The sequence below is a fragment of the Phoca vitulina genome, unplaced genomic scaffold (assembly GCF_004348235.1).
Source record: "Phoca vitulina isolate PV1807 unplaced genomic scaffold, GSC_HSeal_1.0 scaffold30, whole genome shotgun sequence".
Lineage (NCBI taxonomy): Eukaryota > Metazoa > Chordata > Mammalia > Carnivora > Phocidae > Phoca > Phoca vitulina.
Window position 1 is genome coordinate 23,390,778 of NW_022589733.1, and position 23,417 is coordinate 23,414,194.

Sequence of the window (23,417 nt, forward strand, 5' to 3'; positions counted from 1 at the left end):
TACAGATTTACTTGGATTAACAAGCATCTTCTTTTCAGGACCATTGTCTCTGAGCTGCCAATCTCTCTCGCTTTAGAGTGAATCATGCTGAAACCGAGGGAAAGGGCTAGAATTCAGGCCACCAAGGTCTCTGGACTAATGAAGGCAGAGGGAGCCTTACCTGAGACGGAGCCTCATCTGGGAGCACAGCTGCTGGTAAACCACAGCTGCTGCCCTGGCCTCTGTACCACATTCACCAGTAGGCCCCACCCTACCCTGGTGCCTCACGGCTCTGAATGGTTTGTGGGAGGGCTCTGCCATGAACTTGTGTGACTGAGTAAATCACGCATTTCTAGAGACTTTCAGAGCTGCAAGGAACAACCCTGAGGGGTCCCCTGGTCCTCTGATCCCAGAACCCCAATTTCTAAACCAAAAAATACATGACCCCTAATGGCCTGAGGTTGGCTTCCCCAGAAGCAGAGCCTGTGACAGGGTTTCAGTGTCACATGAGTTGTTGAGGGCGTGCTCTCAGGAGGAACCCGTGAGGAAGTAATGGGAGCAGGATAGGGAAGGGCAGTCTCGGAGGCTCTGAAGCGTTCTTAAATGGCACCACAGAGTCCTCCCGACTGAGGCAAGGAGGCTGGGCCCTGGTTTAGTCAGTGGTCCCCCTGCCTGGGGGAGGGGTGTAACCTCCCAAACATCTCTGGCAAGGCGGCTTGCAGGAGGACACTGATCTGCTGTTGTTGCAGCCTTCCCACCCCACAGCTGCCGGGAAATTTGTACAACAGTGGGTGAAGGGGATCTGGTGGATGCCAACCCTTGCCTCCTGTTCTGAGAGCGCCTCAGATGTGTTTCTAAACAAGAGGCCCCCAAAATCACGAGAGAGAGAAGATAAGGGAAGAATACAAGCGTTTTTTTTTTCATTTCCAGAAGAATCTTGGAATCTGCGCTTAGAATAAATCCTAACTGCTCCCCTGACTTCCGGGCAGGCTACAAGGTGACCCCTCCCCCAGCTCCACCCACTGTCCTCGGCACTGACTGTCCAGCCACACGTCAGCCTGACTCCTCCCTAAGGACTTTGCCTGTTACCTCTGCCTAAATGTTCCACCCCAGATTTTTTACCCAGCTGGCTCCTTCTTGTCAACTCAAATATCACCTGCATAGAAAGGCCTTCTCTGACCATCCCAGGTCATTCCCTGCCCCATACCTTCATGGCATTTCTGCATAGCACTGGCCACTCTGACATTATCTTAACTGTGTTCACTTGTGCGTTATCTGTCTTTTCTTGAAGAGGAGCCTTGTTCTGGTCTCACCACTATGTCCCCAGAGCACATAGCTTTGCACATAGGAGACCATAACATCTGACGAATAACATCTGAATGAATGAATTGGACATTTGGGCAGGATGCTGAAATGCCAACAGAAAAGTAGGTCAGCTGAACACTCCGCCCCCCAAGAAGTAGAAGGAAAACCAGGCAAGATGGGGAAGGAGAGAATACACCAAGAGTTTTCTTGGCTACCTGATTCCTTTCTCCTTCCCCAGCTCCCTCTCTCAGCTCCTTCCTCTCAATTTGGAGCCAGAGTTAACATCAACCCTGTGGAGATCCTTCTCCTTTCAGACCTCTCAAAATGACCAGGGGCATCTGGGTTCCAATTCTAGTTCTAGCTCTGAGCCCCCCTTTCCCACGGGTACCCAAGTGGGCACAAGGATCGCACCAGTCAGCAATGGAGGCACACGGCTCAAACATACACCACTGCAAATGTAAGCCAGCGCAGGGTATATTCCCGTCCCCTTGCAAGGCCCCATTCCCTCCCCTGGCCCCCTCTGTGGCTCCTCAAGCTCCAGGACAGTCTCCGCTGCAGCTGCAATGGCTCTGGTCACCTAGGAGATCATGCAGCATTTTCCATGTGCCAGACACCGCACCAGCTGCTTGAGGCACACGTGCTCACCCATCTGCAGGACACTGAGTTATCGTGAGTGCCCCACATCTCGCAGTATCATTATCTCTGTTTTACAAATGAGGAGACGAGAGATTCAGCCACTGGCCGAAGAACACACAGCTAGTGAGTAGGGGCATCTGGATTTAAATCTGGGGCTTGGATGCATTAGTCTCATTTAAGTGGTTTGTCGCCATGAGCTCACTGAATACAGCAGCCCAGAAAAGAAAAATCATGACCTTCATTTCACAGAGAACTGCCCACAAGCCCCCTGACCACAGGCCACTGCCCACTACACCAGGGGACCCCCTCATGAGGTGCGCAGACTGGCCAAAACCCACAGCCGGCTACCACCATCTTGGTTTGGCAGCAGATATAGAGCCTGGGGCTCCAGGAAGCTCAAGGGTAGCACGCCATGCCTAGGGCAAGTCTCTGGTGTCTTCCCAGGCAAGACCGAGGAAGAACAGAGGCCGCCTCACCCACACATACTGTGGGGTGAGGCAGCCTCTTTCACCCCCAGTTAGCTGGAGGCTCCCCTGGGGTGGCTCCCCTGGGGCTGCTCCCCTGGGCAAGCCAAGACTGCTGTGTCTGGCAGCGCTCTCTCTCCCCAACTTTGCCAACTGCCCCCTCCCTCCCACTATGGGGATGACTGCCCAAAGCTGGGTCTCACTGGGGGACAAGAGCTAGGATCCCCACTTCTAATCTCTTAGTCTCATGCAATACCAGGAATGAAGAGTTGATTTAATATTTGAAAACCAATCACTGTAAATTCCCCCTGTTAGCAAGCTAAAAAAGAAAGACCAGATGATCATCTTCAGTAAATGGCAGATTTTGGCCCCTTTGACACAATCCAACATCCACTCCCAGTAGAAATTCTCAGCAAATTACAAATGAATAGAAGGCAATTTCCTCGACCTGAAAAAGGGCATTTATGAGAAACTTCCAGCTAAATGGTGAAAACTCAATGTTTTCCCCCTAAAATTGGGAACAAGATGACCAAGAAACAAATTCAGCGAGGTCTCAGGAGAAAAGATCAACATATAAAAACCAACTATTTCTATTTACTAACACCAAAAGCTAGAAACAACCTAAATATACACCAGCGGGTGAATGGATAAAAAAAAATGATAGACCAATACAACGGAAAGAATGAACTATTGATACACACAATATGGGTGAAGTTCAAAATAGTTACACTGAGTGAAAGGAACCAGACATCCCCCAAAGAAAGATTACTACTGTGTAATTCCATTTATTCAAAATTCTAGAAAATCCAAACTAATCCATAGGGACAGAAAGCAAACTAGTGGCTGTGTAGGGAGGGTGGGTAGGAAGAGAGGAATTTCAAAGGGTGAAAAGAAACTCCTGGCAGTGATTGATATAGTCATTGTCTGGGTTCTGGTATAAATATTCAAAATTAGCAAATCATGCACTTTTGTGTAGTTTACTGCACATTAATTTTACCTCAATATACTTTTTTTTTTTTAGATTTTATTTATTTATTTGACAGAGAGAGACATAGCAAGAGAGGGAACACAAGCAGGGGGAGTGGGAGAGGGAGAAGCAGGCTTCCCGCTGAGCAGGGAGCCCGATGCGGGCAGGGAGCCCGATCCCAGGACACTGGGATCATGACCTGAGCTGAAGGCAGACGCTTAACGACTGAGCCACCCAGGCGCCCCCTCAATATGCTTTCTTTACATTGCACATAAATTGAGGTTCCTACAACAGGCAAACTCATGGAGACAGAAAGTAGAACGGTGATTGCCAGGGGCTGGGGAAAGCGGGGAAGGGAGAGTTACTGTTTAATGGGTGTAGAGATTCTGTTTGGGATGATGAAAAAGTTCTAGAAATAGATAGTGGTGATGGTTATACAACATTGTGAATGCACTCAATGTTACTGAGTCATATCCTTTTTAAAAATGCTTACATTGGTCATTTTTATGTTGTGTGTATTTTCCCACAATTTTAAAAAAAAACACCTCAAAAATATTGCATGTAAGTAGACATGTATTTGAGGGGAAAGACGAGGGCTCTCTGCTATTCTCAACCTATTAAGGGGTGTCTGTCCTCAGAGAGTTTTCGAACAGCCCTCCTCCCATAGGACAGCCAGCCTTCCCCTCTTACAGAACAAGACCTTCATGATGCTTTGCTCCATGGACCCAGGATCGCCAGAGGATGGTCAGGCCACCAACTCTGCAACAAGCCTCCCTCCATGATGTCTGACTGGCCTCAATCCCTTTGGACTTGCTGTTCCTTGAGCAGAATGCCCTTCCCTCTTCACATGCCAGGCCTCCCACCTTCTCCCTCCTCCACGCCTACATCTCCACCCAGATTCTCACATGCCACCCTTGACCCACAAAAGGCTGCCAGCCTTCTGCTTGTTCCAGATGTCCCCCCTCTCCAAGGGGGCTGTCCCTGTGCCCCCAGACCCCTGGTGCCCCTTGTCTTTTGGCCTGATCACAGTGTCCTGTGCATCTGGTCTGTCTCATCTCTGAGCTGGGAGCTCCTTCAAGTCTGGAACTTTGTCTAACTCCTTCTGTCTCCAACATTCAGATTCCAGTTTAGACCCTGCACAGCCCATCAACTGCCAGGATGTGGGCTGAACCAGTCCCTTTTTTTTACCAATTCAGGAATGTCCCTAGTGGAGAACAATGTGGGAAAATGGAATTCTTGGTGAACAGAGCAGCTTTGTGTCTAAGTTTTTGGCTCATGGAGGACGAACTCTGGGGACTTGGGCAGACCCATGCAGAGTGCCAGGAAACTTAGCCTTGGCTTCTCCTTACTGACTCCCTTCCTGGGTTGGGACCCAGAGCGCAAATCATTTCCTTTCTCTAGACCTCACTTTCCTCATCTGAAAATGGAGCTTGGGGAACTGGTTCTCAAGCTGGGTGTGGGAGGAGGAGTGGTAGAGGGGACATGGGAGTGTTTGCAGAGGTCCCCACATGGGGAGCATCTTGGTCACTCAAGGCCCATTTTCCTGCAGAGCTTTGCCCTCAGACTTGTTGAGTTTGGGTTCGAGACTCGCTCTTTCAAGGGTGCCGGTGAGGGTGTCCCTGCGCCTCACAGGCCCGGGCGCACAGGTGACCCATTCCGGCTCATGGTCAGATTTGTTTTGTTACACCTTCCACAAGCAATATGGATCTGTGCTTGTAACAACCAGTGCACCTGTGATTAAACAATCATTCACTGTAGCTTCACATCTCTCCCCCCTGCTGGAACACAAGCCCCCCTGAATTCCTAGCCATGCGTATCATGAGGAGACACAGGGAGGTGTGCAGCCAAGGGCTGGGGTATCTTTTCTGCTATCCTGCATCACTGTCACAGCTAAGGAAGAATGAGACATGCAGCCCCTGTCCCTGAGTCACTTGGAAAGGGAAGGTGTGGGGCCAGGGGAGAGTTGCCAGCCCCCTCACCAGACCACATCCCTTCCTCCCTACTCACACGTGCCCAGTCTGACTCAGGACTGGCCCCACTCATGTCCATACTTCCTTGTCTAAGAACAGGAAACTTTTTAAGTAGGTCATGAAGTCTCCACAGCAGGGTTAAATTTTGTTCTACATGCAGCATTTGTAAGGGAGCCTCTCCCGTGTGCCCAGGGCTTCGCACACAAAGAGGAAAAGCTTCGAGCCCCAGCCTGGAGCAGCTGACACTGAGGGGGAGGCCTGGTCACATAGCAGGCTGGGGGCGGGGGGAGGAGGTGCCTCAGCAAGCAGGACAGAAAGGACAGGAGACAGGCTTCTTGGAGCAGGAACCTGAAGGGGCCTTCACCACCCTTCTAACAAATGAGGACAAACAGCTCCATGTACCTCATGAGAGGACCCAGCCTAGACAAGGAGGATTGTTCCAGAACTTGCAGAAATATTCATTATCAGAGTCAGGGGCCCAGAGGCTGGCGGTCAGGCCTGTCTATCCTCAACAGAGAGGTACAGGGTGTGAGCAACCTTGGGTTCTATCAGCCCCCGCAGCTTCCTTCCTCCTCACCCAATCCCCCAGACTCTCCCAGTGGGTCTCAAAGCCAAACACAAACGGAAGGAACTCCAACTGAAATCCTCTTCCCTCCCTTCCCTGTCACAGTTCTCCTTCTGGACCTCACGTGCTTTCTTCCAGAGACATCTCCTAGGTACACTCTCCACAACCTCTGCTTTCTCCTCCCATTCCAGAGTGTTGACATAAACAAGCATCTCTCTCTCCCTCTTCCTTTTTAATCCAACCGTAGTACACCGCAGCGCTTAAAGTGTGTGGAAGAATGGCCCCCAAAGTCCCCGGCTACCCGGAACTTCAGAATGTGACCTTATTTGGAAATGGGGTCTTTACAGATGTAATCAGTTAAGATGAGGTCATGCTGGATGAAGGGGGGCCCTAAATCCAACAGTGGAAGTCCTTCTAAGAGAAGAGAGACGCACACAGGAAAGCCAGATGAAGACTGAGACAGAACCATAGTGATGCAGCTACAAGCCAAAAAATGCCAAGGATTTCGGGAACCACCAGAATCTAGGAAGAAGCCAGGAAGGACCCCCATTTCCAAGCATTCAGAGGGAGCATGGCCCTTGATCTCATACTTCCAGCCTCCCACCTGTGAGATAAAACATGTCTGTTGTTTTAAGCCACCCACTGCAGCCCTAGGAAATGCAAAGAAACCTGTTCTGCTCTTCTCGCTCAACCTACCTAGAAGATAGTGACAGTCTCACTTTTTTCCTATTAGCTGTTAAGTATTCCCCTGTGTATAGACCATGACTGACTTCATCCGTCTCCTGTTGATGAACATCTAGGCTGTTTCTAATCTTTCACTTCCACAGATAATGCTGCAATGACTCTCGGGACTGACAGCAGTGTGCCCCTGGGGAAACGCATGGGTAGAAGCAGAATTGCTGGGTTAACGAATAGGCACATCCAGTACATTTACATTCTTGAAAGCTATTGCAAAAGGGCCCTCAAGGAGAGAAGACACTTAACATTCTTAAAACCAATGTATGGGGGCGCCTGGGTGGCTCAGTCGGTTAAGCGGCTGCCTTCGGCTCAGGTCATGATCCCAGGGTCCTGGGATCGAGCCCCGCATCGGGCTCCCTGCTCAGCAGGGAGCCTGCTTCTCCCCTGCCTGCTTCTCCCCTGCCTGCCGCTCCCCCTGCTTGTGCTTGCTGTCTCTCTCGCTCTCACTCTCTGTGCCAAAAAAATGATTAAAAAAATCTTAAAAAAAAAAAAATGTATGAAAGTGTTTCATTGGCTCACTCATTTGTTTTTAATTGTCCTTCTTGGGCATTTTTCCTGTTCCAAATCAATGGAAGTTTGTTATCACAAATAAAACAAAGATGTATTTGTGTCTCTTATAAGGACACCAGATCTGACCCTCTTCCTCGTAACACTTCCTTCCGCTCCCTCTCTCCTTTGCGGTATTACCCGTGCCAACACCTGTCCTTCCACATCTTTCTCCTTGCTCACACTAATCCACATGGACATACAAACACATATAAAGTTTGCTCGCTTGCATTAATAGAATAAAATAACCAGATCCACAGAACTTGTCCCCCCACTTCACAGTAGGCAAATCTCCAAGTCAGTATCATAATTTTGTTATCCTATAGACACAAACACATTCAGAGATCACCCTCCATAAATGCGATTATAGCAGGCATGCTGAGGGCCAAGTGTTGTAGATATTTTCAGTGCAGTCTTGGGACCTCTTTTTTCTCATCCTTTTCCTTTTCCCTTCCCCCTTCCTTCTCCTGCAGCCCTACCCAAGCAACCCTGCTGGGCAGCCTTCCCTCCCTTTTTCATGCTCATAGATTTAGAAATACACACATATCTACAAGTGTGGGGTGTGGGGTCAAGTATTGCTTTCTGTGGGGCTGCTTTGCGAAAATGGGATCCTATAAGCACCCATCTCCATTCCTTACTTTTCTCACTCCATAATAAAATCCCTCAGGGAAATCCTTCCGAATCTTTTAATGGCTATGGAATATTTCCTGGCTGTGGGACTTTTGCTTTATTTCCAGCTGTTTTTTGTGCTGGTGGGTTTTGTTTTGGTTTTAGTTTTTGACATTATGAATAATTCCACAGTAAACATCTGGAGACATTTATCCTCTAGCTTTCTTTTTCATTCTTGCTGCTGACTCCCTCCTAGTCACTAGTTTCCTAGTGTGTTTTGTAATTTGGGCTTTTTGCTCAAATTCAACAAGCATCCTACAGGCAGCCTGAGCAGGCTGGGTTGAAGGTGTATCCCTCCGAAGAGGTTCTGCTTTTGCTTCTGCCAGGTGTCCCAAAAAGACACCAGTCAGAAATAGCTTGCTTTTTTTTTTTTATTGTAGCAAAACACACACAACATGAAACTTACCATCTTCACCATTTTTAAGCATACAGTTCTGTAGTGTTAAGTACTTTCATACTGTTGTGCAACCAATCTCCAGGACTCTTCATCTTGTAAAACAGAAACTCTATGTCCTTTAAACAGCTCCCTATTTCCCCCCTCTCATCCCCTGGCAACCACCACTCTACTTTCTGTCTCTATATATAACTTTCCAGCCAGGAACAGCTTTTATGTTCATTTCCTGGCCTAGACACTCTAGGATCACATGAGTTGTGTAAACTGGATCCCGAATTCAAAAGAGGGCAGGAGTGTAGTTATAAATTTCTCAGAAGAGGCCTTCCCCAACCAGGCCAGGTTAGAAGAGGCTTCCTTCTCCTCTGCCTTTGAAGGTTAGTGTATTTTTTCTGGCCTTTCACTGGAAGTTTAAACCCTGGAGGGTCCCAGCTGTATGTGGGAGTCACAGTTCTACCTCTCTACTTCAGGTAGGATCAAAACATTGTCCCTGTGTCTGTGGCTATTCAAACCCAAGTCCCTGCATGGTCCAGACCAGCAAAGGGCCGTCAGGGCAGGCGAAACAGCCTCACTCCCTCCCCAAAAAGGCTCTCAACTTCTTTTATGTCTCTTGCCCAAGGGCTATCCTATTTCTATGCAGCTCAGCTATGCATAAAAAGTGTGTGTGTTTTTTTTAATTTTATTTATTTATTTGACAGAGAGAGACACAGTGAGAGAGGGAACACAAGCAGGGGGAGTGGGAGAGGGAGAAGCAGGCTTCCCGCCGAGCAGGGAGCCCGATGCGGGGCTCGATCCCAGTACCCAGGGATCATGACCTGAGCCGAAGGCAGATGCTAAACGACTGAGCCACCCAGGCGCCCCAAAAAGTGTGCTGTTTTCTATCCTAAGTTTCTGGATTTTATAGTTTGCCCCACAAACTATCAAATCTTCCATCTTGCTGGAAAGGAAACTCCCTTTTATTTCTTTTTCTTTGTTTAGGTTATTTTAGCCTTAACTTTGCATGGCTCCCGCCTTATTTCTCCAATGGAACTAGAGGTCTGGCATTCACCAGGCAGAGTCCCCAGTGGACATATAGGAAATGCCCAGTGAAAACCAGTAGAATGAGGTGAAAAGAGCCCAAACTCTGTCAGGGATGAGGGATGGACACACAGAGGGTGCTGCCTCTGCTTCAGGGATGTTTGGGCCCATAAAACTTGTGTTTATAACATTGGTAGGGGTCAACAAGATGAAGCTGGGACTACCTTCGATGGAATAAAGGGCTAACGGGACAACGATGATAATAATGTGGCTAATGTTAGTCACTTTGTCACTTAATCCCTACACACACACACACACACACACAAACATACACACCAACACCAGAGTATTAAAGATGAGGAAACCAAACTGATGGTTGGGAGAGGAGGTGGCTGGGGGAAACAGGTGAAGGGGATTAAGAGTACACTTTCGCAATAAGCACTGAGTAATGTATGAAATTGTTGAATCACTATACTGTATACCTGAAACTGATAGAACACTGTATGTTAACCATACTGATTTAAAAACAAAAAAGAATTCACATGTGGAAAAAAAAAAGGACAAGCTTTCATATGTAAATTCCCTTTGCTATTATTAAAATCACCACCTACTAACCAAAAAAAAAAAAAAATCAGATGAGGAAAACAAAGCTCAGAAAGTTTGACAACTTGCCCAAGGTCACATTGTAGCCAAGTGGGAGAGCAAGTATTAAATCTAAGTATGGGGACGCCTGGGTGGCTCAGTCGGTTAAGCGTAGGGTCCTGGGATCGAGTCCCACATCGGGCTTCTTGCTCAGCAAGCAGCCTGTGCTTCTCCCTCTGCCTGCCTCTGTCTCTCTGATAAATAAATAAAATCTTAAAAAATATATGTATTTTAAATCTAAGTATGTTCGGCCCCAAAGCCCTTGCTGATAACTGCGTTAGAGGACAGCCTGCAGGAGAAAGGAAAAGACCACATTCCCCCACTCAGCAGCTTTCTAAAGTCAGAGGAACCGCCTGTGCAGCCGAGAGAGGCCTGGCTCAGGGGATGGAGCCCAGGAGGATCTGGAGCTGGAGGGGTGACCTGAGCACCCTACAACTTCAGAGTCACCACCCAGAGACTGCATGCATGACCTCAGCTGGTCAGGGCAGGACACTCTGGCCAGAGCTGGGGGCCGCTGGGCCTAGAAAGGAGCCATTCCTCCTCACCACGGATGGGTTGGTTTTCTGTGCTTCCTCAGAGGTTAGACAGTCTGTGGCCCTTGCCCTTCGGTCTCCCCTCGTACCTCCCTGTCTGGGCTTATGCTTGGCTGGGAGCTCAGTTTTTTTTTTTGTCTTCCCAGCTGGGCAGCCAGCTGGGCAGAGGCATCCATGAATCCAAGGCCATGAGAAGGCTCCTCACAGGTGAGGGAAGACAGCCTCTTGGCCCACTGTTGCCACCCCACAGGCACAGATATTCCAATTAACAAGGGATCAGCCTCTGAAGCAGCATATACACAGGGCGGGGGGATAGGAGAATGGAAGAGTAAGAGCTGAATCAATTCAGAGTGATTCAGGAAGTTTCTGAGCCCAGTAGGGCACCCTCCCCTTCCTTCTCAGCACACCCCACTTCTCCCAGCATCCCTCATCCCTCCCAGCATCCCCCACTTCTCCCAAATCTTTCCCACATCGCCTCACTTCTCCCAAATGCATTCTCCCAGGTCCAATCCAGAAACCGCTCTCAACAGATTCTCATGTCAACCAGTAACAGCATTTCCATCAAGTAATGTTCTTTTCATCAAGTCTAATGCACGAGTGTAAAATGCACCAATATTTTATATTCCATTAAGAAACAGAGAGGGGGAACTGAGCTGTCAATTAAATTATGATATGCCATTGATCCTGATTTCAGAGACATTAAAATGTGGGGAGTGGGGGAAAGTATATTTTACAATCTATGGACTGTGGTAACACTGAGAGCCTGTCGTCCATTTGTTGTCTTGCCTGAGGGTTACAGACCACGTGCACTGCCTCACAGTTAATGGCTCGTATGCAGGCACCATATGCCCAGAACCATCCTAGACTCTGGTAGTCTCTCCTTATGGAGATCACAGTCTAGTTGGTGACTTTGGAGGCAGGCCCAAAGCCCATCTACAGGACAGTTAAAGGCCAGTTTCTATACTGGGAACAATAAATACCGTAAGTGTTCGGAGAAGGGATGGACTGGAGTTAGCCAGCTGCTCAAAGAAGACTTCACGCAACGCAACGGGGTAGACAATTAGGTTACAAGATGAAGGACAGAGAGTGGGGATGAGAAAAGCCTGAAAAGGTAGAAGTGGGGAATAAAGTGAACAAGGCATGGAGAGGAGGCCCCTGTGGCAGATACTCTGGACGTCAAAGAGAAGGTTGTTTATCTGGAGCAAAGAAGCTGTGTCGGGGTATCATGGGAATCTATATTGAACAGGCAAGATAAGGCCAGACTACCGATGGCCTTAAAAGCCAGGCAGTTCTTGATGTGACATGCAGCAGGGAGCCATTGCAGATTCTTGAGCTGGGGAGTGACCTGATGAGCACATTAATTTAGGGAACACTGATGTGCAAGACGTGTTGGAGGCAAAAGCTGGAGGTGATAAAGGAAGACAGCCTCTAAGGCGTGTCTAACAGGGACTCATGTGCCTGGAGGGGCTGAGAGGACCCTCACCCCTTGAGCTATGCCTACATGGAAAGGAGTCCCGGGCCCTTTTAAGAACTGTCCCTTCAGGATGTTGGCCACCCAGGCATTGGCCTGGTCTATTCCAGGGGGTGCAGCTATATAAAGAACCATCTTCGGGGTGCCTGGGTGGCTCAGTCATTGAACGTCTGCCTTCGGCTCAGGTCACGGTCCCAGGGTCCTGGGATCGAGCCCCGCATCGGGCTCCCTGCTCCGCGGGAAGCCTGCTTCTCCCTCTCCCACTCCCCCCTGCTTGTGTTCCCGCTCTCGCTGTGTCTCTCTCTGTCAAATAAAAATTAAAAAACAAAACAAAACCATCTTCTACTCAAATTGGTACCATTCAGAAGCAGAGGCTGCAGGACACAGTGCTCACATTTGTACAGAACGTAATCATCATGTTAAGTGAGTCCTTTCTGCCTCTAGGAATTAAAGACATGTATTTGGTAAGAGGTACATATGTCTGATACATGTTCATTGATAAAATACTGCAATCTTTCTGAACGGGCCGTACGTGACAATTTCTAACAAGAACCATAAAATCGGTTGAACCCTGTGAAGGAATAACCCTGTCTCCACAGGGTGGGCCCTGAGAATATAATCAAGTCAGAAATGGCCCAAAGCAGTGCCACTGGGAGAGGTGAGAGTCAGGGAATTACCCCAGGGCCAAACAGAGGGGAAGGGTCTCAGCGCAGCCAGAGCATCTGAGCTGCTTAAGTGAGGCACTTACACACCTATCAAGTTGGGGACAAGGACTGCTATTGTGTGTGCCCCTATCCTGGGTGCTAGGACCCTACAGAGGCAATGTAGTGTTACAGCACAAGCAAAGATTTTGCTTCAGAGCCCCATTTCCTCATCTATAAAATGGGAATGGAATCATCAGTCACTGGCCCTCATCCTGGTCAGTGAGGAGCTACTGTTACTACATATATGAGAAACAGACAATAACTGGATGCAAATATTCTTAGCAGGGCTGGGGGATGGGTGGAGGGCAGCATACAGGTGGCTGTAGGGCATCCACTGGCCCCGGTGTCTGAGGCAGAGGTGGGAAACGGGATGCCAGAGAGCCTAGTGCCATGTCTAGAAAGTTACCTCCAACCTGGCAGGGAAACCCAGGTGGGGAAGCCAACTTGGCCCAGACTTGTCACTCAGATACTCAGTCCTCAGCAGCCCACTGCTTCTCTTTGGCTCTTCATCACAGCCTGTCCTGAGCACGACCCCTTCTATGCCTCTGGGGACATCCTGGCCACGCCCGTGGAATGTCGATCTCAGTATGGATAAATCCATTTTCTCCTAGGGTCAGCCAAACACGGGTAGGCTGGTCCCCAGAAGAATGTGTCTAAGAAGCTAGAGAGGAAACAAAATTAAGGAATTAAAATGCAGCCACCTAGTAACAGGATTTCTAAGTCTTATTCTGATATGAATCTGGCCCCAGACTGGGCTAGCAGCCTCCTTAAGCTGCCTCCTCCTCATTGGTACCTATTTGCCTTGGCAAGAAGCCCTCCCTTCCAGAACCTGCTTCCTCTGGCCTTAAGCAGCATCAGCCCTGCCCCTAGCTCTTGGCAGGACCAGCCTCTCTGCTTAAGCTCTGGGTCAATTCAGTTGGCCCCTGAGAGTCCTCTTTTGGCCCTCAGCCCTCCCACAGGGATAATAATACCTGCTAGGCAGAGACCTCGTGGGGACTGGAGATATCGTTGGTGGTGCCAACTACAATAAATGTCAGCTCCGTGAGAGCAGGACTCCCTCTTGTTCTCTGCCCCATCTCCTGTGCCTGGCCCATATCGAATGCTCATGGATGTTTGTTGAATTAATAATAATTATTAATAGAAGCTCGAGTATATACATACAATCTCTAGAAGGACCCACAAGAACCTAGCATCAGTGAATGTCTTTGGATAGTTGAAAATAGAGGCTCAAGGAATAGGATATAGAAAGGAAGCTACTTTTCACTGTAAACCAGTCTGTATCTCTTGGGTTTGTTGTTGTTGTTGTTGTTATTGTTGTTTGCTGTGCACCATGTATTACCTTTTTGAAATTAAAACCATAATACCATTTACATTAGGACCAAAACAATGAAACACCTTGGTATAAATCTATCAAAATATGTAGAAAATCTATATAAGGAAAACTATAAAACTCTGAGGAAAACCAAGGAACACCTAAATAAATGATGAGAAATTCCATGTCAGGGACATTTTTAAGATGTTTGTTCTCCCCAGCTGGAGCTATAGATTCAATGCCATCTCAATCAAAATCCCACAAGGTTGGGGCACCGGGGTGGCTCAGTTTTTTGTCAGATGTCTTCAGCTCGGGTCATGATCCCAGAGTCCTGGGATCGAGCCCCACGTCGGGCTCCCTGCTCAGAGGGAAGCCTGCTTCTCCCTCTCCCTCTGCCCCTGCTTGTGTTCCCTCTCTCTCTGTGTCTCTCTCTGTCATGTCTCTCTCTGTCAGATAATCTTAAAAAAAAAAAAAAAAAATCCCACAAGGTTATTTTTGTGGATGTCTACACACAGATTCTAAAGTTCACATGGAGAGGCAGAAGACCCAATACTGAAGAACAAGCCCATAGGGCTGATGCTACCTGATTTCAAGACTTAGTACAAAGGTGTGCTCATCAAGATAGTGAAGTACTGGCAAAAGAAGAGACAAACAGATCAATGGAACAGAATACTGAGCCCAGAAATAGACCTACATGCATATAAGCAACTGATGTTTGACAAAGAAGCAAAGGCAATTCAATGGAGAAAGGACAGTCTTTTCAATCAATGGTGCTGGAACAACTAGACCAAAAAAATAAATAAACAAACACAGACCTTACACCGTTCACAAAAATGAATTCAAAACAGATCTTAGACCTAAAAGTGAAATGCAAAACAATAAAACTTCTAGAATATAAAATAGGAGAAAATCTTGGTGACCCTGGGTTTGATGATGAGTTTTTGGATACAACCAAAGCACAGTATATGAAAGCAAAGTTTCCTAAGTTAGAACTTAAGCTAAGAAAGCTTAAAAAGTATAAAATAAAAAGTATTCAGCCCATGTTATGCACTTTGCACGCCCAGAGTTTAAGTTCCAGATTCTGAACCAACCTCAGTTTCCTCCTCTGGGGTTAAGAGTCATGCCTTATAGGGTTGGGTTAAGGATTAAGTTGTCACTGCAATAGGACAGTCAAAAAGTACATTGCCGGGGTGCCTCAGTCGGTTAGGCATCTGCCTTTGGCTCAGGTCCTGACCCCAGCGTCCTGGGATTGAGCCCCACGTCGGCTCCCTGCTCAGTGGGGAGCCTGCTTCTCCCTCTCCCTCTGCCTGCTGCTCTGCCTACTTGTGCTCCCTGTCAAATAAATAAATAAAATCTTAAAAAAAAAAAAAAAAGTGCGTTGCCTATGTGATTTCCAGGGAAAAGGAGAGGAGTGGCCTCACGGCCAGGAGGGGAACCAGGGCAGAGAGGACCAAGAGGCACCCTCAGCAGGAGGTGTCACTCAAGGAAGGTTTCCCAATTGTGGACAGACACTGGAAAGTACCTGGCCCCAGCCCAGCCTCCACCAGGCCAGCTAGTCGGCCGGCCTCTGTGAATCACAGTTTCACTGGGGCCTGGGACAGCTCCTCCAAGGAGGCAAGCAGGAGGGCTACACAGACCACAGTCCAGGGCGGTGGAGGTGGGAAGGTACCTGGAGAGCAAGGGGGGCCAAAAGGACCACCACCCTGTCCTGGTGTGTCCCTTCCCCGGTAGGATGCTGGGAAGCCCCTAATCACCTTCTTCATCCGTAAAACAGCACATGCAAGGCCCACTCCCAGGGTGGCAGTGGGGAGAAAGCTTAAAGGTAGTTATTCTACCAAGCAGTAGGTGGAATGAATATTGCTGTCAGACCACCAACTGACACAGAGCCTCAAGGGCAGCAGCAGAGACAGGGGACTATCTGGGCTTCTGAACACATGGTTTATCTTCTTCAATCCTCAGTCTCCTTGTCTCTTCTATGGGAATAACACAATCCTTTATCTCCCACCTTCTGTATGAATTAGCAACCTGCCTGGCACAGAGGTGTCCCTAAGTGAGAGCTCCCTGTGCCTTTATAAGGTATGAATGCCACCCCAGGCAAATGGGTCATTCTAGATAAATCACCATCCCTGCCAGGGGTTCCTCCATAATCCTGCTCAGCTCTGAGGACAAAGGAAGCCACAGCATTGCCACCATTAGGGATAGAATTTATTGCCTTGCAGGTACTAGACTGGGAACTTGGACAAACTGAATCGTGTGGACAAGGTCTTGGCACCCAGAGAGCTAGGCTGGAAAAAAACACTGTTGCAAAAAGGCAAAATGTACTCAGCTATGGGAAAACTTTAAGCCCTGGACAAGAGTTTTTAAGGAGGGTCCCATTTAATGGAAGAAGGGGGGCATTGAGCAACAGACAGCCTGGCTCCCAATCAAAGCCAATGTTGTCTGCAGTTTTATCTTTGGACCCTGGGGACGCAAGCAGACTGGGCCTGCTTGCACAAAGGAGCCAGCCAGAGGGAGGGGGACAGCACTGATTCACCTGGCAAGGGGAGGTGACAGCAGCTGAATCCATACCTGTGAGAGTGTCAGACACCAGGAACTGTTGTCCAGGCAGAGTGGGGTAGGAAGCAACCAACTTAGGGCAGGGGGATTTTGGAGATTTCCACCCAGTATGGAGGGCTGGAGCCAGACTGTCTAGATTCAAGTCACAGCTCTACCATCTACTGGCAACCTCGAGCGGGTGACTTAAACCCTTGACCTCAGTTCCCAACTGTAAAATGGGGATATAGGAGCACCAGCTGCACAGCTTTGTAGTAAGGATTTGAGGTCAAGCCTGTTCTGCATTTAACAAAGTGCTTGCCCAGAGTAAATGGCAACAGCTGTTATTACTGACATTCAGGAGAGGGCTGGAAGCAAGCCTTCCCACCTGCTTGCCACCTCCCCCTCTGACTTGGGTCCCACCTTCACACGGGCCTGTTACGTGTAGCTGTCTGGACTAGATCACATCAGAGAGGCGCAGAGCCTAGGACAGCCCCTGCCAACCCCACTGGCTTGTGCAGGAGTCTCCTCCGCAGCTGGCCAAGTCTCTCCTTCCATGCCTCCATGAACAGGGAGTGCTCCCCATGTGGATGGCTCTGATCACAAGTCCTCTAGGTGGAGCTGCAAACTGCCCTTTAGTGGAAGTGATTTTTCTGCCAGGGACTTTCCAGTGTCTGGAATCCACTCATCCCACAAACACTAGGATCGCCCTGAGCAGGGCCCCAGGCAGTCCTCCAGGAAGTCTCTCCGAACCCCACACTGAGCACCTCATGCAGAATGGCACTCCCCACAAGGACACAAACACACACACACCCCAACACCTGGGTCCACGAGGCAGAAAGTCTGGGAAGTCCCCAGACCCGACACTAGTAATAGTTCACATGCACCACCTCACGAAACCCGTGAGGTATGTACTGTTTTTTCCCCCAATTTAAGAAATTGTGGTAAAATACACAGAACATAAAACCTTAACCACTCCTAAGTGTACACTGCATTTGTATTAAGCACATTCACAGTATTGTGCAGCCATCACTAACCTCCATCTCCAGAACTCTTTACATCTTGCAAAACTGAAACCTTATTACCCATGAAGTCATAACCCCTCCAGTTCCTAGCAACCACTACTCTATTTTCTGTTTCCATAATCTTGACAACACTAAGTAGCTCATATAAGTGGAATCATACAGTATTTGTCTTATTTGGCTTATTTCACTGAGCATAACATCCTCCAAGTTCATCCATGTTGGAGCCTGTCAGAATGTCCTTCCACTTTAAGGTTGAGTAATATTCCATTGCATGTGTAGACTACATTTAGTTTATCTGTTCATCTGTTGATGGACAATTGAGTTGCTTCTACTTTTTGGCTATTGTAAACAAGGCTGCTTTATTATAAACATGGGTGTAACTATCTTTTCAAGACCCTGCTTTCAGTTATTTTGGGTATATACCCAGGAGTCGGATTGCTGGATCATAGGATAGTTTTAATTTTTTGAGGAACTGCTCAACTGTTTTCCATAGCATCTGTACCATCTAACAATCCCAACAGGGTACAAGGGTTCCAATTTTTCTGCATCCCTGCCCACACTTGTTATTTTGTTTTTTAATAGTAGCCATCCTAAAGCATATGCAACCTATAGGGAGAGCCTTTTTTTTATCCCTACTTCACAGCAGAGGGAAGTGGGACTGGAGAGGTGCTGTGATTTGCCCAAGGTCCCACAGGCAGCACATTACACAGCTGGGATTCAAGCTCAGGGCTGTCTGCAACTGTCTGGTGCTCTCAACAGCCCCCATCCTGGCACATGCTTGCTGTCCAACTGGTCAGTGACCACCCTGGGGTCTCCAATGTCCTCAGAGCTCCATTCACGGCCTGGCTAGGGAGGAGGCAGGGATCTGGAAGACCTCCCCATCCCCACAACCCCAGCCCCCTGGATCTCCCAGACCCAGGCAATCCTGAAATTAGCATCCAACAAAGCCCTGACCCTGCACAGCCCACAGAGCCTTTGGCCTGGAGGCCTCTTCAGGGGGCCTCCCTCTCCAGCTGGTATGGCTACAACAGAGAGTGGGGTTCAGGGCTGGCTCCGCAGCATCTAGAGCAGAGTGCAGGAGGGGAGGGGATGAGGGGCTGGAGAGGCGCCCATGCAGCTCACGGATTCTGGTTTCTCCTGTGCAGGGGGGCCCAGACCAGAGTGGCTGGGGGAAGGGGTAGGGCCAGGACAGGCCTGCGAGGTTACTCAAGCAAACAGCATGCAGATGCAGAGTCGGCGCATCCCTGGCACTACCGCATCCCACCTGCATGACCCTGGGCAAGCTAGTATTCCCTACCTCTCAGTTTCTTCATCTGTAAAATCAGGAAGATAGTCAAATCTTGCAGAGAGCTGCGGGTACTAAATGATCACTAGATCCACAATGCCAGGCTGAAAACTGGGGGCCGACTCTGCTGGCACCCCTGCCTCATCACACACCCAGGCCTATCCCACCTTTATCCCACAGTGCTCTGCTCTCCACCAATGGGGGATGGCAGAGCCTTGAGATTAAGGGTCTAGCCTCCCAGGTGACTTCTTTTAGGAGTAACACATTTGAATGTATTAGTTCTGGTTGGCTTTTTGAAAAACAAATAAATAGGGGGCACCTGGCTGCCTCAGTCCAAAGAGCATGCAACTCTTGATCTCACTGGGTTGTGAGTTTAAGCTCCAAGTTGGGTGTAGAGATTAATTAAATAAACTTAAAAAAAATACAAAGTAACAATAATACCTCCAGGCAAACAAAGACATGGTCACAAAGATGTTTGCTACTGCGTTACTTATAACAATGACAATTTGGTAGTGCCCTGAATTTCATCCATGGGCACTAGTTGAACTAGCAACCTACCATGAAATTGGATAGTATATGATCACTATAAAGGAAATGGGAGCTCTGTATTTATTGGCATTTCCATGGCACTAAATGTTGAGTGGGGAGAAAACACAGGTTATTAAGTAGGTCATGTATAGATGATCCCATAGAACATACAGAACTGCATGTGTGTTTATATACACTACAGATGCTCAAAGTATGGTTTCCTGATCAGTTGCAATAGCATCACCTAAGAGCTTGTTAGAAATAGAATCTTGGGCTCCATGCTGGGCGTGCAGCGTACTTAAAAAAAAAAAAAGAACTATAGAATCTTGGGCCTACTTCAGGCCTTTGGAATCAGAATTTAACAAAATCCTCAGGTGATTCATGTGTAGGTTACAGTTTGAGAAGTGATAAAGTAAGGCATTGTCTGGAGAGTTTCCCAGTAAAATATTCTTAGGGGATGGTTACCTCTGGGGGAGTGGGGGAGTGGGATTAGGATTTTCTTTTCTTCCTCTGCTTTTCTGAATTGTTAGTTTTTTGTTTTTTTTAGATTTTATTTATTTATTTGAGAGAGAGAATGAGCAGTGAGGAGGGGCAGAGGAAGAGAGAGAGAAGCAGACTCCCTGCTGAGCAGGGAGCCTGATGCGGGGCTCCACGTGGGGCTCGATCCCAGGACCTGGAGATCATGACCTGAGCCGAAGGCAGGCGCTTAACCGACTGAGCCACCCAGGCGCCCCATGAATTGTTAGTATTTTTTCTAATAAACATATGTCATAAAAACAATAAAGCCATTAAAATGCCTGCAAAGACGTAAGATCCGGGTGCCTGGGTGGCTCCACTGGTTAAGCATCCGACTCTTGGTTTTGGCTCAGGTCATGATCTCACCGTGGTGGGATCAAGCGCAGCATCAGGCTCTATACTCAGCACAGAGTTTGCTTCAGATTCTCTCTCCCTCTCCCTCCTGCTCACTCTCTCTAATAAATAAATAAAATCTTAAAAATAAAAAAAAACATAAGATCCCAAACTACAAAACTCATATAGGAGAAAACACAGGTAAAAAAACTTTGTAACAGTAGACTTAGCAATTATTTCTTAGATAGGACACCAAAAGCACAAGCAACAAATGCAAAAATAGATAAATGGGACTACATTAAAACTGAAAACTTGTGCATCAAAGGACACAATCAACAGAGTGAAAAGCCAACCTATGGAATAGAAGAAAATATCCACAAATATAATGGGTTAATATCCAGGATATATAAAAAGTCCTACAATTCAACAACAAAAAATTCAATAAACTGGAAAAAAAATGCACAAAGGACATAAACAGATATTTCTCCAAAGAAGATATACAAATGACCAACAGGGGTATACAAAAAGATGCTCAGCATCACGTGTCACTAGGGAAATGTAAATCAAAACCACAATGAACTATCACCCCACACCCATAAAGATGGTTACTATCAAAAAGGCAAACAATAACAAGTATTGGTAAGGATGTTGAAAAATTGGAAGTTCTCCAGGCGTGGTCACTGGTCCTTCCTGGCTGAGATGCACAGACAGAACTCTCCTGGCAGCCCCTGGGAAGCTCAGGAGGTAGGTTCCCAGGCTAAATGCAGCTCAGATCCCAGGGAACAACACCCCCTACTTGGGACATGGCCCTCACATGTAAGTGTGTAAGACTCACAGAAATCCCCTGTGGTTGCTGCAGGCCTGGAGGCCACCGTTCTCAAACCTCCATGGAGTCTCCCGGCGTTTAAAGGGCCACATTGCCCATTTCAGACAAAATGCCTCTACCAAGACTGAGTCAGGGACTGCCACCAGACAGTATTGCGTCGGGGGTGGGGGTGAGGGGAACTACAGCTTCCAAAGACTTTTTGCAGACCCCCAGAAGGGAAGAATTATAGGAAGCCTACCAGCCCTGAACCCTCAACTGAGGCAGAAGAGGAGACCCACCCACTCTGGTGGTGGAACTGGGATCAGAACCCCAGAACCCAGCACCCCAACTTCCAGGCCAGGCTCCCCCAACCTGAGCCTATCCTGTGCATTTATTTATTTGGGGTACCATTAAAGCCCCTGAGATGGGGTGGAAGGCTGGGTGCATTTCAGGCCTCCAAAACCATCCCCAAAAGCTGCCAGAACAGGCATCCCCAATCCCACTTAAATCTCCACATCCTTAAGATGAAGTCCAAATTCTCACATGATTCTCAAGGTCCTTCAAAATTTGGTCCCCACTGACTCCTCTCACCTCATACCCCACTCTTCCAGCCCTGTAGCCTCCTGAACTTCCCACCCTTCCCCAGACTCTGCGTTCTCCCACTTCTGCTTAATAGCCTGTTCTTCCTTGGTAAGCAGGGAGCTGTCCCGGAGCCCCCAGGCTGCTGTCACTGTCTCCTCTGTCCTGGGCTGTGTGCCCGTATCCAAAGCATGGTATCTGTCTTACGCGTCTCGCCCATTTCTAGCACCACGGCCACCCAGCCCAGTAAATGATTGTTGACCAAGAAAACAAGCATGTGAGTTTTCTGCCTGTCCTTTATGGCTAATTCTGGTATCTTCCCAAAGGCTCTGGAGCATGGCCTTGACCTTCCACAGTAATGGGCCCCTATGTGCCAAATGCTTTACCCATGTTATTGCACGTGATTCTATGACACAGGCATTAACTTTCATTTTACAGATGAAGAAATCGATGCTCAGTCTAATGACTGCCCACAGCCAGGACTGGAACCCAGCCTGACCAGCCTGTGCTCACTCCACTGCGCCTCATAGATGGCCTCCCAATAACCTAGTGGGTTAACAGGTGTGCCCCTAGATGTCTGGGGAATTCTCCACTCTCTCCAGGGATCACTTAAGCCTGCACTTTGACACAGGAGGCTGAGAGATGGAAGGGTGACATCTAGATCAGATGGCAGAAGGCCAAGAGTCTGGGGAACCTGCAGAAAGAAAGAGGTTGACATGACCTGCTGTCCTAACACCCAGCTCTCCAGCCATAGTACAGATAGGTAAGTAAAAAAAAATAGTAAGTAAAAAAAAAAAAAAATCCTCTAACAGGGGAGAAGCCTCTCACTCCAGTTATAATGGGGCTGGGAAAGAAGAGTCAAGAAGATGCCCTTGAGATGACCTTCTGTCCAACTGGTAAAATGGCCCAGGGAAAGCCTACCAGGAGTGCTTTAAGTGCCAGACATTGTGCCAAGTGCTTTACAAATCCTCTATCACTAATCATTTTTATAATCTCTATTCTGCATGTCAACTAACTGAGGCACAATTATTAAGTGAGAGTTCAAGGTCAGGCAGTTATGCATACAAACCCAGGCTCGCCTGCCTTCACAGGTCAAGTCTTAAACACTACGCAAATCGCCTCCTTCCTGAAAAATCCTCAGAGAAAACAAGTTCCTTACCCACCCCATCATACCATCATGGTCCTGGAAATTAGAAGTTAGTCACATAATTGAGCGAGCTCACCCCATGTATAACATGAACTGAGCTACAAAAATGTTCTTGCCCTTTGCCCCAAGTGTTCATTCATTCTGGATGGAGAATAAACTCCAAGGAGAGGGGAAAAAAATCTAAAAAACTTTGAAAAAGTTATTTTCAGTGTTGTCCATAAAAGCCAAATTACTAACTGCAAAACACCTGGAAGCAACCCAGCTTCCCAACTGTGCTGGGACGGACTTGTTAATGTGGTGGACAGCATGTAAACCTTGAGTATGACCTATAGTAGTTGGGTTTTGTGCATTTAAAATAAATGCGAAGTGTAAAAGCAGAACTCATTTTAATTTCAGAATCTGAACGAGGAAGGCTCACCTATGGCATTTTCTTTTTCCCCTTTTTAAAGAACTTAAAATCAATTAATTTTTGATAAGGCAATTCATGCATGTGCTAATTCACACAGAGGACTTAAAGATCTAAAGACCTAAAGCAACATGCAGTGGGGCAGCCACCAGTAACCCGCAACAATCACTTAAAAATGTGGGTTTGTTGATTTACAAAACTCAAGAAAACACGGGAAAGTAACTTGCTTTATGGTTATTTGGATCTGCTTTTTCCCTGCGGAGCTGAAGAACCACGCAGAGAATTCACACCATTTCTGAGACATAGTTCAGAGCTGCTTGGCGGGGGGGGGGGGGGGGGGGGGGGGGGGGGG

At 47.8% G+C, this 23,417-nt stretch overlaps 1 protein-coding gene across 2 annotated transcripts in view; it reads right to left on the minus strand.

Annotated features, from left to right (window-relative positions):
• Window positions 1-23,417, minus strand: part of IL34 (interleukin 34) — a 57,569-nt gene that overhangs the window by 33,740 nt on the left and 412 nt on the right. The window lies entirely within an intron of this gene.